Raw genomic sequence first — 19,427 nt, 5'->3', positions numbered from 1 at the left:
TTTAGAAGTTTTGACATAACTATCTCTTGCCTGAAGTTGCTGGCTCAATCTAGGTATCTGACAGTTTCAGAGTTTCTTTCCATCAGATCTTTCTCATTGAAAGATTTTATTCTGTGATTTGGGTTGTGTAGTAGTGGACACTAAGGTATCTCTAACTGGGCATTTAAAATCCAGGAAAAGAAAATGGGTAACAATTTTCAAAATCTGAATTGAATTTTAATTTATATTACTAGGTCCAAGCTGAATATGGTAATTCCACAGTTTTCATTAGATGACCAAGATTTTTCATTGAGAAACTCCTCTTCAATTAAAAAAAAATAGAACTCTAGTAAGCATTCTCTGAAGTTACTTGAAAAAAAGACAATCCTTTGATCAATTTTAAATAAATTTCTTGAAAGAAAATGATGGAGGGGAGAAAGACAAAAAGTAATAAGGATCTTGGTTAAAATAATAGAAAACTCAAGAAATTTATATGTAGGTAACAACACTATAAAATCAGCATTTCTCTTACCTCTCCCCTCTAAGGAATGAACACATAAAAGTTATTTATACCAATAGATAGAAATAGGCTCTGCAGGTTCTTAGGCATTTGAAGTTTACCTCCTTTTCTTCAATCGCTGAACCATTATCATGCCTATCCTTGTTTACTGATTTATCCAGTATCATTGTTTTTGTCATAAATGACATATTTTACATAAATTTTACTTTCCTTCTCTCATGATGTTTTACTGGGCATTCTGTAAGGCAAATAACCTAGAACTAGGTAGTGAAAGTCTTTCAAACAGAGAACCTCCAGCAAAGGTGAAAGAACGCAATAAAAATGTGTAAAACAGGTAATGCATTTCCTTCTATCAAAATACGATCAAAGAAACTGTCTGGGATAACTATAGCTCATTACTAAATATTCTTGAATTAATTGCTGTATTTCAACAGCAGAAGGATTCTTTTGTTCTGAGACTTGAATTCTGAGCAAACCTAAAAATATACCTACAATATCTCAGTAGCTCTGCAAGAAGTGCTCAACAGAACATAGGCACATTCTAATTGCTACAATATTTTAAATACAGTAAAGTATTTTCAATTTTAAAAAATGTTTACATATTTTGTAAACTTTTTCAGAAACTCTGGATGTCAAAGATAACTACTAGATACTTTTACAGTTAACTAATGATACTTAGTTTCAAACCCTCACCAGGATTTGCAAGCACAATGAGGTTATAAATGCCAAATTGGTAACATTATTCTTAGTGTTAAAGGGAAAATAACCTGAGCAAGAGACAAAAAAACCCAACAATATATGCAAACTTCAATCTGGTAATAATTTTCCAAACTCTACCTTTATTAAAAGAAAAAAAAAATCAACAACAAAAACAACCAACCAACCAAAAAAAACCCAAACCCACCCAACCCCCAAATTCTTCATTGTAAAGTGCTTTACTAGTATGAAGACAGGAAGAGAAGAGTAATGATTTAAAATCCAAGTTTTTTATCTACAGAAATCTATAACCTTCACAAATATTCTGGCAAAGAACACTGAAAACAAATTTATTTAAACTGCTGCTTTGAAGATCTCATAAAAATACCCCAACAAAATCCACTTTCTATTTTCAATCTTTGCTGAGTGTTATGGAAAACCACAGAAGGAAGAAAGCTAGAATCTCTTTTTTCCTAGTATTATTCCTAAATGTGCTGTGCAGAACCTGCTTTTTAAATCTGGCAATAACTGAGATTATCTTTCCTTTAAAAGACTGGAAATGCATGTCTGTATAGCCAGGCCTTCTGTCACTCTCTGGGAGCTGAATATCCAGAATCAAAGAGTGTGATTCCAGATTCCATTAATATTTTTCATTAGTAAAATGAAATACTTTCAACACCAAGGCCTCTTTATATTTTTGAAGGTGGCAATCTATTATGAAGATGTAAATAAGTGGGCAGAATGCAGAGTTACCAGACTTTACTTATGAGAAGACCATGCCTGCAATATTTGAAAGAGCACTATCAATGCAAAGATGCACAAAATTTGCTGTAGTATGAGTCTGACATTAAATCAATCAGGAGTGCCAAAGGTAATATCAGGCAAAGAATGATAATAATATTTTAATGACAGCTGGTTATAACCCAGCTTTAGTATTTCCTCACTTTAAGCATCATTTTTTTGAAAAGACAGGGAATTTCTTCCCTAAGAAAACAGAAATTTGAAAGAAAGACCAGGTTTTTCACGCAGGCTGGAAATCCAGGCAGGTAGAATTAAAGACAAACTGATATAATTAAATAAAATATGGCTAATGCTAAAACCAAACCAAATATACACTTTTTGCTATTTGAAAATGCAATCTTAATGGTTTTTTCTTCTCATACAGCGTCAAAAGCAGAAGTATAACAGTTCTTGTGGTAAATACTTTATCCTTTAAAAAAAATACCTTTCAACAAGTTCCAGAAGATCTTCAATTCACTTTATTACATAGTGGAATAAAAGCAGACACTTTCAATTATCTTGGTCTTAGTAAGAAAGGTGAAAAATATCAGCCAACTGGAATTTACTGATCTGTTTCCAGCAGTTAAACAGCAGGACCAAGAAATAAGAAAATGATCAGTATTACTAAAATATACAGAAGATACTATATTATCTTTTTTTTTTTTAATTTACTATATGCAAATCTGTAGTAGTTTGATGGGAATTTGGAACCCTTAAGTATTCTTAAGAAATGTGACTATGAGCATACCTTCTAATGATAAAACTAAATAAATAGAACTATAAAACCAAATTCAAAGTACATAGCATTATTTTCTAAATGAAAGCAATATCCTTTAGGTATTTAATAAGTTACAATGTTAAAATACTTATTTTTTACAGAAATAGGAGGACATTCTAATAATTGTATTCCCAGACTTACAGAATCATAGCTAAGACCTACTTTGAGAGGAGTGAAATTTTGTGAGAGATGAATGAATACAAAAAAGATAAATAAAGAAAAGGTTTGAACCTTAAGGACCTTTCAAGTACAGCTCAAAAGGAAGTAGTTAGGAACTGAATTCAAAGGAACATGAGTTAGAATGGATAACTATAAAAAGTGATCCTTTTAGAGGAAATAAAATCAGAAGGCCACGGAGTAGGTGCAAAGGATCTAAAATCAAAACTGTAAGTGTAACCGAACAAAATTACTCACATCTTCAGCTTCCAGTTGAAGAGAATTAGTTAAGTTTTCACTAAGAAAAAAACATCTATGCAGTGAAATTACAGATCAAAGAATACCAGTTGTTACAGAGGTTGCTGGAGAAAACTCAGTAAACAGCACAAGTCAGTAAAAGGCCAAAAGTCCAATTCTGCATTGATAGAGAAACCTCTTTATGCATAGCTGATTTATAAACACCAGACCTTTAAGAAACTTCTTTGACACAGAGGAAATAAAAATTACCCTTTTGCTACAAACAAAAACAGTCACACGTTCCTGCTGAAATGGAACATTCAGAATTCAGAACGACCCATGCAAACTACTAATTTATTTTCAACATACTGGTTTCTGAAATTCAGTCTTTGGGAAATGACAAGTATCAGAAAAAAAATGGAAGTGCAACATTGGCATTTGATTCTGGATTATATTTGCTTATGTGTGTTCATGCTGAGGAAGTTTTTTCGTTTAGTCAACCGGCAAATAATCCTTTCATACTTTCTGAGTAGTCAGTTTACATAAGAAAATGGTACCTTTCAGTGCCTTTGTAAGTGACTAGGATGAAAAGGCCAAGCTGGGTTTATTTTTTTAGTTTTGGGTTAGTTTTTTGGGGGAGCTTGTTGGAGTGTGTTTTTTGTTTTGTTTTAAGAATGCTGGCTAAAGACTTGATAAGGCAAGATCTATAAACTAATGAAGTTTTTTCTGTGGAAAATGACCCACATATTCCATTATCCCACTCCTTCATTTGATTCATGTAAGTAAATCACCTGACAATGGAATTGTCAACCATTTTGATGTGTACATACTACACACCACTGCAGCATCACAGACACAGCTCAGTTTTACCACCTTGATATTTCACTAGGTTTTTCAGAAACATCAAGTAACAATTACTGAGATTATGCAAGTACTAGATTGGGACGACAATTTGTCCACTGAGTTACAGACCTTAAAGAAGGATTTGTAAAATATTCAGTATTTTTGAAGCTTGCAATTTTTTTTTGCACATTAATTAGTTTAGTTAAAGCATTGACAGATTTCACAAAGAGGGATAGATAATCAAAATTTCATTACCATGAAGAGACGTTAAAAACACAGGCTATGTGTTTTACATTTGGAACCTTTATGTTCTAAAAATTTATTTGCAATAAAAAATAAAATTCTTAATTCTTTTATCATAATTTTAGATAAAATTTGAAAGGGTTTTTGAGAACTTCAAAAGCTGTTGCTTAACAATAAGACCTTGGAAGAGCCAATCACTGCCAGACTGCAAAACACTCCAGAAATATTCGACTATGCAAACCAATGATCATTAAAAGGTGACATAAAAAGTTTGTTCCTTCTTTTGTAAAAGTCCAGTTACTATACCTTATTTTGGGATGAGTAGGAATGCAGCTTCTGGCCTTCATGTTCGTTGTGCATCTCTTCAAGACTTCCAATTTTTTAAGTTACTTGAAGTGCAATTTAGCTAGGTACTTGTATTAAAAAGTAAGATTCAACTGGATTTTTGCTATGGATGTGTACATGACTAAAATGAAAGACAGTAAGTTATTTTCTGAAAACATGATTGACGTGATTGCTGGCCTTTCAAGGGGTTTTGCAGGGTCCCTCAGCAGCAAAATGATAGTGTTAAATGATGAAGGTTTCAGATATGACACTGATAGGGCCATATATGAGGTATATTATAGGTAGGAAGTTGTAGTACAGCCTGTCTAGATGCAGTTCTTCTAAACTAAAGCATATGCATTGAAATCTTCAGAGGTAAGCTGTCATTAAAAAGTAAATTCTAAAGGGACTGATTTAGATTTATTTCTCAAAGCCCTTAAATATGACTAATTTGTGATGCATATTTTCTGTCTGGTAGCCTTACTAAAGCAAGACTTCTAATAAGCCTTTCATTTAATAAGAAGCAACAAGTTCCCCAATAATTCAGCATCTTCAGTGAGCTAAATTTTGACCAAAGCAAATGGCAGCTTCAGGAAATACTAGCAAAATCACAACAGTCAGTATTTATCTTAAATAACATCTTAACTAATTAAATACAAAAATTTGAAATACAGATTTCTAATGGTGGTCAGTTGAGACACCTCTTGTCTTGCAATGTAAATGAAACTGGATTGTGCCTATCTGTTCAGTTTCTTAGCCATGAAATTGTTAGAAGGTTCGCATCCAAAATCTATGTTTGGCCACCGCTTGATTTACTTTTCAGAAAAAGTAAATCTATTTGAATAAAATCTGGACTGAGAATATAAGTAACATCATCCAATTAATAATTGGAAATGGTTATTCTAAATGCTCCCTCTGAGATGAAAAAGCCAATATATGTAAATGAAAGTGCTGCAAAGTCACATTAAATCTGAATAGTTCCTCAAAACATGAATAAACTTGAAATATATATAAGGGGTTTAGAGAAAAAAGATTTTAAAAACATAATAATTTCTGCAATATCTTTTACTTTTTCCCCTATTACGTATGGCAGAGATACACATGACAATAAAAATGATGAAATATAATCATTTTCTGCTTGAATTGATCCAGTCTCCTTGAAACTTTACAACAGATAGATATATGAATAGACTTAAAGCTTATATTGAGATTTCACAGTAAATAATTTCTAATACCCCTCCCATTAAAATTCACCATCTTTTCATATAAATCATAACCTTTATTTGCACTTTTCTTAAAGTTGTGCAAATGATTTTGGGTTCATCAGAGTTCATCAGACACAAAAAGTGTCCCTGTCTACATTCAAAAGATAGCACTTTAATGCAATTATTTTCATATTTAATAAGTAAAAAAGATCGCATTTTCACTTTGTTCTAGAAGATAACCCTAGATTTTGGAACACTCAGGCTTATGCTCTAATGAATAATTAATGAGTTTCAAAGCAGAATTGTTTCTCTGATGAAAAATGAATGAATCAATGAATAAGAAGACTATCAAACCACAGTTAATAGCTTCATAACCAGGGGACTCCCCTGGAATGTAAAGAAATGGTACATAAACTTGGATATCCCAAGTACAAAATAGGAGAATGAGAAAATTGTTTCTTACACAGTTCCAAGAATAAATAGCAATAATTTCCAATTTTAAGCTTTCTGGAAAATACACCTGCCCACCCACAAAAGCTAGCCAGAAATGTCTATCCAATTTCATAGAATCATATAATCATTAAGGTTGGGAAAGGCCTTCAAGATAATCCATCCCAGCCCTTAACTGATCGCCACTTTGACAATTAACCACAGCACTAATTGTCATGTCCAATCATTTCTTAAACACTTCCAGGGATGATGACACCATCTTTTCCCTGAGCAACCCATTGCAATGCTTGAACACCCTTTCAGTGCACAAATTCTTCCTGATGTCCAACCTGAACCTCCCTGGTGTAACTTGAGAACATTTCCTCTTGTCCTGTTACTAGTCACTGGTGAGAAGAGACTGACCCATCCACTTTCAAAAAGTTGTAGAGAATGATAAGGTCTTTCCCAAGCCTCCTTTTCTTCCGGCTAAACAATCCCAGATCTCTCAGCTGCTGCTCATAGTACTCACTCTCCAGACCCTGCACCAGCTCCACTGCCCTTCTCTGGACATGCTCCAGCACCTCAATGTCTTTCTGAAGTGAGGGGCCCTGAACTGGACACAGGACTCGAGGTGTGGCCTTCACCAGTGCTGAGTACAGATGATAATCACTGCTGTGGTACTGTTGCCCACACTATTTTTGATACAGGCAAGGATGCATCTGCTTCTAAAAGCTCTAAAATGAAATCATTTATGATTAGCCTTCGATAAAAGTAAAGGGCATTTTCTCTTCAGTGATGACATTCCATAAATAAATTGTCTGATTTTGCAAAGTTAAAGGCTCAGAGGAATTCATGAGGAATTTGTCCATTAAGTCTAGCCATCACATTAGCTGTCTAAATTAGGAAAATGGATTACCTATATTTTATTTGTTGCCAAAATGGAGAAACTGGAGAATTGGTTTCTAGAGAAATCTCTCTAGAGGTTAGTTACTAACAGTAATGGACTGAGACTAGAGCAACAATGCAGACAACCCAACCACCTTGAAACTTTTGCTTTTAACACCTGATCAGCAGTTGATGATCTGAACTTTATCTAAATTAGGAAAACCTTGTTTGGAAATGTCACTTTAACCATATCAGAAGTCATCAATGTTTCTTGCCTTTAGCATTTTAACTGCTTCATACGGTACCATATTTACCTTTTAAAGGCAACCTCTCTGTGCCATACGGAAATGTACATTTATTTCTGTTTTCATTGCCATGACTGAAGAATTGTTGTGAGTATGTGATAATTACTGTAATTCATATATTTTAGTAAATTGTTTTATTTATGCTAAGGAGACCATAAAGCAGCAAGACAATTATCTAGATTTTTTAAATAGCTGTACTATAGAATTTTTACAGTATTGGAATTAGCATGGCATTGATAAATTATAATCAGATACTTAGATAAGTGCATTTGTGCACCCTGTAGAAGCTCACCATATGCAAGTACATAGTATGTATTTAAAAAGTTTTTAAAATGCTTCCAAATACTTCTAAATTAATGCAAAAATTAAAATATGTGACAAATCTTCACGTGTATTTCTACAACAGCAAAATAGGGATATGTGGATATAACACATTTTGGTGCGTATTAGACCAAAATTTAACAAAAACACTGGCAACTCAAATTATTGAAAGTATTTTTATTTTTCAGATATGAGAAACTAAATGAAGCTATAATATTAGTTCCTTACAAGGTTGTTAAAAGGTTTCTATATAATGTTAGCACTAGTGATTATAACCTATTATGAGTTCCTATTCCTGCTCTTTATTAATGTTCTGGTTTTCTCTCTAACATAGATGAATAAAGCACATTCAAACCTGGAATTAGGTAAGTTTTTATTGCAGCTTTAAATGGAAATTCTGCAGCTGTGAGTGGAAGTGCGAATGTGGAACAGTAATTTTGTCACTTAATATTCTCACCTTCAAGTCTGTACGGCCACAAAGCAATGCTTTTAATTTAGCAAGAAAACGTAAGCAGATGTATTTAAACCAATTAACTGCAGTGACTGTAAAGCACCAATGGTTGTGTTAGGAAACATGTGCCTATTTGTTATGTGTACTAACCAGAGGAAAGGCAGCCCTTCCAGCAGGAAAGGAAAAGATACTAAAGCATAGTGTAATATGGGAAAGTTGGCTGAAATATGCATCTTTTGCCAAAGACTCAGATGTTTTTTTTTCAGGCAAGAACCACAAGAGATGTGCCATATACCTTGCAGATGCTGTAGGAGGAGGGTTTATGGCAGTAATTTACTGCTATATCTACCACTCCATTTTCATGATGGGACTGAGCTGGCCACAGAGTAATTTATCAGTGCCAGTCTCAATAGTTCCCTCTGTATCACAAAGGAGCAGTATCCAGGACTCAGAGTACAACCACAATTCAGATTACTTGGCAAATCTTGCAACAGTCCGGCTCTGCTGTGAGTCTTGTGGCAAAACCTTCGTCTAGTCTTTGCTCTTTTACTCTTTGTGAGTCAGGAGAGACTCAAAAATCACACTCTCATCACTGCTGCATTACAGCTATCATAAATTCACCTTTCACATACCTATCATAAATTCAGATTTTTAAGATTTAAGCTCTTTCCACTGCCTTGCTACATACCTAGGCATATCTAGGCAAAACTAGCTAAGCAGGCTTTACTGCTGCATGAAAATTCGGTGTGGTCAGCTGCCACAGAAACCTGTTATTCACATCCTCTTAAAGTACATTATGCTCAGAATAGAAAACTGAATCCTGGGCACCAGGACAGCCATGCCTAAGGAACAGAATGTCATATTATTTCAAAGTCATAATGAAATTACTTATTTTGCTTTATCATTTTTTTCAGTTAAAAACACAGAAAAAAATATATTTTCTTTGTCCAACTATCAACAAAAGCCCTCACTAGCTTCAGAGACAGGTTAAGAAAATATTTTTTACTTTTTGTTTTCTTCAGATCAACTCTAAGAGGTATTTCTCTATATTATCCACTTAATAAATGGCCACAATGGTTATCACTCCCTCCTTTTAGCTTACACTGAAGAGAATGTGATGGGAAAACCTCTATTCTTTTATTCCTAAACCTGCCAAAGGGATATGCTTCTTTTAGATTTAATCTTTCTTGTCCTTCAGTCTCTCTCTGGTCTCTAGACATCCCCATTAGTAATATATTTTGTTTCTTTTCAGCAGGATACTCCCTCTGCTCCTTTTCTTGTTTTACATTAAAATTCCCTTTAGTATTTATATAATTTTTTTACATTAATTTTTTGTCTAAATGAAATTGTTCTGAGTTACTGTTAGATTTGCTGTCAAGAAGAATAAAAAGGAGTGTTTTCATTAAAACTTCAAATTCAGAAATTCTAATTGTCTTTTCCTTTTGTTGTAAATCTAAATATAAGCCAGGAAGGAAAGGCCAAGAATGACAGTGACAAGAAAAAAAAATTGCAAATATAAAAAGCCTGAAAACAGTTCTGACAGCTAAAATATGAAACAAACTTGTTGATAGGTACTCTTTCTCACAGTATGCTTTATCTATTGCATTTTCTCTGCTCTACATGGAGAGTGTAAAAATAGATTTAAAAAGTAGTCCATCATTTGGTAATGCTGCTAGGTTAAAAATACCAAAAATAATACAATTGGCTTGCTTGATACAAAAATAAATACTTTTTAAAAAGCTATCTCCCTTTGATGTTTGATGAGAAAAGTCTTTCAGATGCAACTACCAATCTCACCTTATGCTTTCAACCATAAATTGGGACAGGAATTTTTCAAGTGAACTTAGAATTTGGCTACTTCCAGTATCTTGCTTTGTTGAACTTGAAACCATCTGGGATCATAGCATGATATCCAAGAACTTTTAAAATTTTCCATACTGCTGTTATCTAGACCTCTGACCAACAAAAGACGCTTTGCAGACAGTGATGTAGACAAAGGACAGAAAAATACCCTATTACACTGTAAGTAGTGCAACCTATAGTACTTGCTGTAATTTCTATTACACTTTATGAATTGAATTGGTTTAGAATGATGATACTTAAGGAAAAGGTCTCTATTTGAGCACTTTGGCATTTGTAAAGTGATAAGACTGCCTGCAAGGACTGGAAGGTATTTGTCTGTACATGACTGTGCATGTGTGTCTATGTGTACTCAAATCTACTTTCTAGTACTGCTTTTCTAGCCTATTCACAAAATAAGGTTCAAATCTTTTACAAATCTGATAGCTTCAATAAAAGCCAAGATATTCACTAAAGAGCAGTTACCATAAAACTGAATTCTAATGCTTTCTAAGTAGGAAGAGGTAGGTAATTATACCCCACTATAGCCATTACTGGTATTGTTGTCAGGATCCGTACAGTGCTCTTCATTTACTAAACAAATAAAATTTATGCTACTCATATTCAGTTCAGTTTAACAATGAATGTTACAACATCAGGAAGCATGGACATGTAGTTTTAGTGTGGGCTACCAGCTATAGTATGATGAGTTTCTGAAAAGAGAGGACCCTTCCTCTGCTTTTCTGCTTTACATTGCTAAGCTCATTCATTCTATCCCTTCTTGTAGCAAAGTGTGATTATTTATGCAGCTTTCTCATCTTCCCCTCACTGTACAAATTTTAGTCAAAAGTGAAGTTGACAATACATGCCAAAAGCAATTAACCTAGGTGCAAATGAATGTACTGATCTCTAGTGTTTTGGTCATGCTACCCACATTTCATTCTAACCAATGTGCTATAGCTTAAAAAAAAATCCTTTAAATAATATAAATAAAACTACAATGAAGAGGAAAGTATCTAATATGTTAGTAAGAACTAAGATTAGAAAGAAAAAAAATTATTGAATTTATGTTAGATGACTTGTGACTAGACATAAAAAGGAAATATTTGAACTCTGCTAAGGCTTATTCATTTCTGTGTTCATTAAGTTCAAAACCAAATCAAGACTAACCAGTTCATCTTCAATAGATATATAATTAGCTCCAAAGTAAAAAATGAAGCAAATTCTACATTCCCTACAGCCAAACTATTACCCTGTTCCTATATTTTTAATTTTAAAAATTTGTGTACTTTTTGTTGATTAGTTTGTGTGAGGAGTTTTGTGGGGCTTTTGGGTTGTTATTTTTTGTTGGTTGGGGGTGTTTTTTTTGTTTCTTTTGTTTGGGTGTTACTTTTGGGTTTGGGTTTCTAACTGATAGATAGAATCCCCTGTTTTTCAACAGTTTTTTTTTTCTCAGGGCCTCAAGACTGATATGAAATTCTCTTTAAGTTTTTTTTCTTCAAGCTATGCAGCACCAACTTCTCTCTTCCTCAGAAATAATTCTTCTGGACAACTAATCAGATTCTACCCAGATATTTACTGAACAATGGTACACCAAAGAGGACTAAACTGTTTGAAGGGGACCTTGCCAGTGTGGAATACGTGAGAAGATCTGTAGAACCTGCTCCTGCTTATACATTCTAGCCTCATATTTGACTTTCCTGTTTCACATGATGCTCTTGACCGCTGATCAAAATGCTTTCTAACTCTTTTTCTGGGGATACCATGAAGTATTACCTAAGATTTCTTTGAGGTTTGAAAATTGACCCCTAGAAGTCAATTTGATTTTGTTTTGCTATTGTATTTCCCCATAACTTTGGAGCAGGGGATGTTTTCATTTGAAATAATTTTAAGAATTATTTTCACCTTCACATTCTCAGTTCTTCCCCACTGACCAGCAACACTTCTCACATTACTTTTTCAACACTGTGTCACCCTTACAATCTGTATGTCTTTAGTACAATCTTGATATTATCTTTTTTTTTTTTTTAATGGATGCCTGCCTCTGTTAAAAGTGTTTTGAAGTTAAAAGAAACAGGAATATTCCAAGATGTTGTCACTAGGCCCTATGCATTAGATGATTACTTTTCCTTATCAAAAGCCTAATATATTTCATTTTTCTGGTTTGCTGGTCAACATTACTACATAGGTTATTTGTCCTTTCTTCTAGGCCAATGAAATATAAATAATAATTTATTTTGAATCTCAGAGCAGTTATAAAGTTTTCAGATGCATCCATTTCTGCCTGGATATTGAGGTTTTTTTCTTCATTCTGTTTTTGTGAGATAATTTTTGTCACAGATAATTTCATGTCTTTCATAGAATATGTGTTGATTTTTACCACTCTTACTTCTGGCACTTACATTATCTATTCTGAATTTTTAAGCATTGCTATCTATACTTCTTAAACTTCATACACATATATACATACTTTCTGAACCTAGAGCAAAGCCACACTGTTCTACACAATTCAAACACAAAGTCCTATATATATAGATGATATTTTTCTACAGCCAGAATGATGGCTTATTATGTCTGTGTCTTGGTGTGCTGAATTTAATGCTGTCAGACACTGTGAAATTTAAACTCATCATTAGCCACAATGAGGACAGGAATTTAAATTCACAATGTACACTGAAAGCTTCAGGCCATGTTTTTTTGGTTGAAATAATTTTTTTTTTCTGGAGTTGCTTCCTGTGTGCTAATTCATAGCTTATAGGAGTATACTGTGAATAAGATTTGAAATGTATTGCAGAGCAGACATTATTGGAATCTATGTTTTTCACAGCTTTGCCTGCATACCTGCTTTAAAAACAGATCTGGGGAAAACAGTGAAGTCCAAGATGTTACTGGTGGCGAGTTAACTTTTCCTCTGAGTAAGGTTTTGTATCAAACTGTGACTGCCATGGACTCAGTACCATCACATGAGGCTTTCTGCTACTTTCCACCTAAATTTAAAGTCAATTCATGTAAATTTGTAAAGTATGATGTATGTGATGACAGATGCTTATATAATCTCACCATGCACATTTTGTGGTTACTAAATACATTAGCTTGTGCTTAAATTTGGGATAAAAGTTTGCTTAAGGTTGGATTTAAAAAAAAAAAAAGTCAGTCTGCAGGTGTTTGTAATATAATTCAGAGAAAATGAAGTGCAGTTTTGACATATATTACATGTCTTACAGTACATCAGTACTGTAAGTACATCAGTATATTCTTAGTGAAAAGTCAGATGCCTACAATATCTCCTGAAAATGTAACAGTATTTCTCCTATTCTGAAAGCTTTACAAATTGAAATCCAAATTATTTAATCTTCTAGCACCCAATGAGAACACTGCTCCAGGACAAAGCAAAATATTTTTGGCCTGTCACCATTATAGTGTGAGTATTTGGAACCAAATGCTTTTTTTTACTGAACTGAAATTCTGTAGTGTTCTGCAGCCTGACCCTTATCTCCAAGAGATTTTTTTTTCCAGATATAAATAAACCACATGCAAGTTCTTTAAGGCAAAAAACCAAAGGAAAATAGGAATGTTGGAGCTCCTTTATGATTCACCTTTCCCTCCTGTGAGTAGCTGTATCATAAAAATAGGGATGGATCTGGCTGCTGCAATTTAAATGTGCATTTTCAAAACTACAAAGCCTGAGGGCATGTGAATATCAGACTTATCTCAGGTTTAACACTTAGAATGTTGCTACAAAATCTGAACCCAATTAATACCTGGTTCCTGCATCAAAGCTTCTGAATGTTTAGTGTGTGTTTTCCAAAGAAGCTGTTTTGGTTTGATTTATCTTACTAATAGTGGGGGAATTTCTTACTGAGTTTTGACCCTTCCCTAGGTCATGTGGACTTGCCTGGTATGTAATTCAGATACCTCAAACAAGAACTATTTTAAACTAGTATCTGTAGACTTTACAGTCCTTCAACAAGAAATGTAGAACATGACTAGGAATACGATGCAGACATTGGCAGTTTTTCCTAAAAGTATTAATTCTTGCACTGGCCACAAATATCCAATTGTTGCTAAAGGATACAAAATGGTTCATATGAACACCTCTCAGTGACAGAACAGAAAAGCCCAACCTTTATTCTCTGACTCCAGTATTTATAGATTCTCAACAATGATTGGATAATTAAGTTACCACCTTTCCAAGCACACTGGTTATGGGAAACATCCATCGAAAGACATTTCTTAGAAGGAATGTGATAAACAACCTATGTTTATAGAACTTTCATGGGAAAGTAACTAAACTATGAAAACATTATCAGAAGGCTTAATTTTCAGGGCGACATCCAATAGCTTAATCTTGGTGTTAAAGGTTTAACCTGAAAATCAGATTCACATGGTAAATTTGAACCAGCCTCTGCATTGATGCTGCTCTGTACCAGAACAGGGAAAATGGTCTCCACTAACTTTGAGAAACTGCTGGTTGCATTCTGCAAAGGAACAGCTCAGACAAGAACAGAATCAGCTTTATAAAAATAAAAGGATTAAAATCTGTCTTCTCTTGTAACTGATGCTGTCATGAAAAAAGGGGGGAAAAAAGTTGATTACTTAAGGAGAGTTATCCAGAAAGTATGGATTATAGAAAAGTTGTCTCTCTATGTAGAAGATGACTTTCTTCTACCTCTTTTTCAAAAGAGTGTTATTTAGCTGTTTGGGGTTGTTTTTTCTTTTCTTTTCCTTTCTTCTGCCAGACTATATGCTGGCTTCTTCTACGTCTCAGTCTACAGAACAGCCTAGATGAGTTTTTTTCACTGAAGTGGCTGTAGAGGAATTGAATACATTTTCCTGCTCTGACAGAACTGTTTGCACATTTGTCTGCTTTTTGGTTTATTCCCCTTTCAGAAAAATTTCTTTTACCAAGACTTATTTCACTTTACATATGTTTCTGAGATCAATTCTTCTCTTCCTTCCACACATTTTTGCGTGCCAAAAATTAAAATCTTTCTTTCACCAATAAACTGTAATTATCCTTAGGTTAATGTATTCCTCCAGCAATCTACACAGTGACCTGCAGGCTGGTGCAAGTACACACTGCTTGGAATCTGAGCTGTCTGGATGCATTCTACCCTTAAATAGAAGATATCAATATATTTAAGCAATGTCCTGGATAAGAAATCTATTTATTTATTTATTTACTTATTTATTCTCACCATTTGTAGCCTGCCCATAAAGCTTTCAGTTCATAGACAGGTTGGAGTCAGATATATATGTGATTGTAATCAGGTCTGTAGTTGTGCCTTCAGAGTCATGCCCTGACAGGTTGCTTTGTCAAGTGGTTAGACTACCACAAGATCTTTCAGTCAGACCTCCCTTAAAGGCAAGAATAGACATTAAGTGCTTTCTTGAGACCTAAATAAGCTTATCAGAAACCTTATTCATCACAGGAGTACATATTAATGTACTCATTACTCAGGAAACACAGAAATCCTATCTATGTGATGCATTTTTGTTACTGACAGATGATGATAAAAGAATTCAGGTTCATTCAGTGTTGAAATATACCAAGAATTTGTCAGATCTCCTTAAAGGATTAAATTTTAGCACAACATCAAATACAGTAGCTTCACTGTGGTCAGATAATTTGGCTCCATAAGCCACCTCAAAATTATTAAGTTCTTCCCTTCATCTTATGCCACTTCACTCTCCAAACTCCATCTGTCCTGAACAACAATCCACCCACTGAATGTGGCAAATCCAAGATCTTCTTTCCTATTCATGCTGAAATTCCTACTTAGTCTCTCAATGCACTAGATTTAAGCCTACTGTAATAACCACATACATCAAATAATAAGTTATTTTTCTACATTTCAGTACTTGTTATAAATATTTTATTTCTACTTCTCCAACCTAATTTGCAATTCACATATATTTCTTCATAATTCTGTCATATTTCCTTTTTATAGCCATAAGCCATATTTCTATTTTATCATTTCCTTTTAACTACCCTGGAAGACCTTTACATATTTCAATTACCTGCAGACTCTCAGTCCTGCAGTATAATCTTAAAATCAAAACTGAACTATTGATGCCCTCCTCTGCATATTAATTCTGATTATTATTAGAATATTATCAGAATATAAGTATGCTGGAACCTTCAGAAACTTCCTTGACACATCAAGGCTCTCATCTTTCATCTAGTGAAGTCAATGCCTGATCAAAAGCCAGACTGAACTCACTGTAAGTATATACTTCAGTGTAATGAAAAAGGTACTTGCAGCCCTTCACTTATTTTTTTTTCCTGACACTGTTTTGGTGTCAAAGTAGATTTGACCTATATACATCCTTCTATTAATCTGAGAAAGTTACCAAAGTATGTACTCTACTATCCTTTTCTAACTTCCATTTTTCTACATGATTGTGCTATTTGACAATGAAGTGTCTTAGGAAGTCATAATGACCTGCAAACTTTTTATGCCTCTTTTGTTTCTCCTAATACTGCTAGCAACAATGTGCAAACCTTTGTACAACTGCAATTCCCCCACTGAGAACTATTTTTATGTTTGAAATATGGGAAAAAAGTGATCTTCAACTAAATAGATCAGGTCATACAAGACAGACGTGGAACTTCGTGTATCTGAAAAATTTTTTGTTTCAAAAAATTATGAAGCAGTTGAACTTTACAGAACAAAAATCTTTGTAAAACTATAATTGACAAGTTTCTAAGTAGCTCCTTATTTCTTTTTAGAGAAAAAGAATTACTGTTGATGTGTTAATTATCATAATAAAAAAATTCTGTTCTATCCAGAAAGGACTTCATGTCCTGCAGTAAAACAGACTATACCACCCAGATATGCAGCAGTAAGAAACAAAATAATCCAGAAATTAAGAAAGCAGTAGGAAACAAGATTAATTCGATTTCCTTAAAGGTAACTAATATTTTCCAAACAATTTAGACTGGGTTATTTAGAAAAAATTATACAGCTGGTTTGCTACATCTAGAAAACATAATTGGATTTGACTGCAGAACAGCAATGGCTTCTGACTGATGATCTATCTCATTTAATTTGCAAATCTATTTTTGCTTTGCCTTTTTTAAGCATGATTAATAAACATAAAAAGCCGCATGTGCAAGTATAATTTATATAGAAGCTACGTAAACCTGGAACAAAATAAATTATACTATGGTTTTTATGGGTCTTGGAAGAAGAGTCAGAGATAAAATCATGTTTAAATAAAGAATGTTATAGAAAAGTGAAGGAATGATATAGATCAAAAGAACATGTAGGAAGTAACATGAGAGTTAAACTACTGTCTCTTCTACGAAATCACAGAGAGAGAAATACCCTTTTGAAAAAGCAAAATGCTTGTAAAATTTGGGTAGAAAGGTATAAGTTGAAGGGGAAAAAAGAGAATTTCTGATAATGTGCATTTAGCCTTAACTAAGAAAGCCACCTCAGAAGACAAAGGAGAAAACGCGTCGTTTACATTGTCAAAAAAGGTAGGTGTAGTTTGACTAAAACTAGGTGAGTTCCAGGTCCCTTAACCCTTTTTATACAGCTGCTAACTACGAGTTTGCTTTACGAAAAAAAGAAAAAAACCAAACTATACTAACAGAGCCATCCAGTGAAGGTTTTTATGTAACTTTATTTCACAGCATTGTCTCAGAAAAATGAATGCTGACCTAAGGGATTCTCAATCTTTCTCGAAAATGCTCTGGCAGGATAAAGTTGCCTCATGATATGGGCTTGTACTCTCATGAACAAAGCTGACCAGCACAGTCCTGCTAAAAGAGTTTCTTACAGCACTCATATTCAAGTTAAAAGAAAAATGAAATAAAAGTAAAGAGAAGAAAATATTGAATTAAGATTTAAATAAGAGAAGTAAAAATCAAACAGATACTCTTGTTCTGTAGCTGCAGTGGGACAAAAGAAGATTCTCTGATGCTATAAATGCTGTCCATTGAACAGCAGGGTGAATATAAAATACGGAGAAAGGTTTCATCACAGGCAGATAGGAACCCATGAGCCCACCAGAAAATGAGCTTCTTGTTACTACTTTATTCCCCAGTTCTTTAACAATATGTTCACTTCGTCCAGCCTTCCTCTTTCCTCCCTCCAAATCTCTATGATACTTGGTGGCAGGAGGCATCTCTGTGCAAAAGGACAATGGACAGCTGCAATTCTAACAGCCCTCTCCAACAACACAAAATTTAAATACTTTTTCTTCTTTCCTTGAAATGAGAAAATAGAAATTTTCCTTTCATTAGAAAATAGCTAATGTAGTTAAAAGAAAAAACAAAACTAGCAATGTAAGGAAGAGTAAGAAGCTCAAAGTAAACCAGCCAATTACCTAATTTTAAAGTGAGATACTCTTAATATACAAATATACAACTGCAATTTCTCTAAACCAAAAAGTACTACTTCTGATTCTATATTTTTCTTATCTGGGAAATAAATTGATATCTGGATTACTACCCTGTTTCTACTATACCTTTCTTCTTAGAATAGACTGCCTATATAAAAATTTACATATAAAAATGTTACAAAAAATAATCAGCAAGAAACTTGAAAGATTAAGTTTTTATGAATAAAGAATTTCTTAGACTGGCTTATGATAGATTGCTTTTAAAAGCTAAGCATTAATAAACATTTTTCTGAATGGAGGAAAAATAATATACAAAAAATCCCACACTGCTATGGTAGTTTACAAATGCCCATGGGCATACTTTGAAATTTAATTACTAAAATACATCATTTATTGGAAACATTCACAGTGAAGTGTTTCCAAAGAGACACTATTGATTTCTACAGAAGAAAATAAAATAATTTCATTGTAGTACCACCCTTAAATAAATACATATGAGAGCTTTATCTCCAAATAAGCACATCATATTTTCCCTTTTTTATATTCAAGTTTGGTTTTTTTTATTATTTTCTCTTCCATAATTCCTTTCCTATATTCACCCCAAGGCACTGTGATAATAAAAAACCACAAGCTTGAGAAAAATAAACTAAAGAAAAAATTCTGGTTGATGTTTGACATTATGATTTCCTGCCAGGTTTCATCAGTCATATCATGCCATGTGGAGTAATACAGTCTGATTGATGCTGCTCACAGGGACTCATCACCTTTCATGTGTTTGCTGAAGAATTTAAAGGTATCACAAAATCTTTGGAAAAAGTTAATCCTTATGGTGCCAAATGTCTGATTAAAAAATAATGATCATGGCTGGGAATCTAATTCTTAGCGCCATTTGTAAGATGTTTTATTTTTTAACTTATGATAGATGCTTTGACATCTCCTGTGTCAATTGTACATTTAATATTAGTTTTCTCAGCCTATAGTATTATGACAAAGTTTGAGCCTTAGCAGGATTCAGCATGATTCTCTTTTTCTGTGTTCAGATTGCTGAACACCTCAGTGCCCATGGAAGGTAGTGAATTCCTTG

At 33.7% G+C, this 19,427-nt stretch overlaps 1 protein-coding gene across 1 annotated transcript in view; it reads right to left on the bottom strand.

The window, feature by feature from the left end:
- The window catches only part of SGCZ (sarcoglycan zeta), a 228,935-nt gene that overhangs the window by 27,044 nt on the left and 182,464 nt on the right, over positions 1 to 19,427 (bottom strand). The window lies entirely within an intron of this gene.

This window comes from Poecile atricapillus, chromosome 4 (assembly GCF_030490865.1).
Source record: "Poecile atricapillus isolate bPoeAtr1 chromosome 4, bPoeAtr1.hap1, whole genome shotgun sequence".
In the NCBI taxonomy this organism is placed as follows: domain Eukaryota; kingdom Metazoa; phylum Chordata; class Aves; order Passeriformes; family Paridae; genus Poecile; species Poecile atricapillus.
This window is presented reverse-complemented; position numbering and strand designations above follow the sequence as displayed.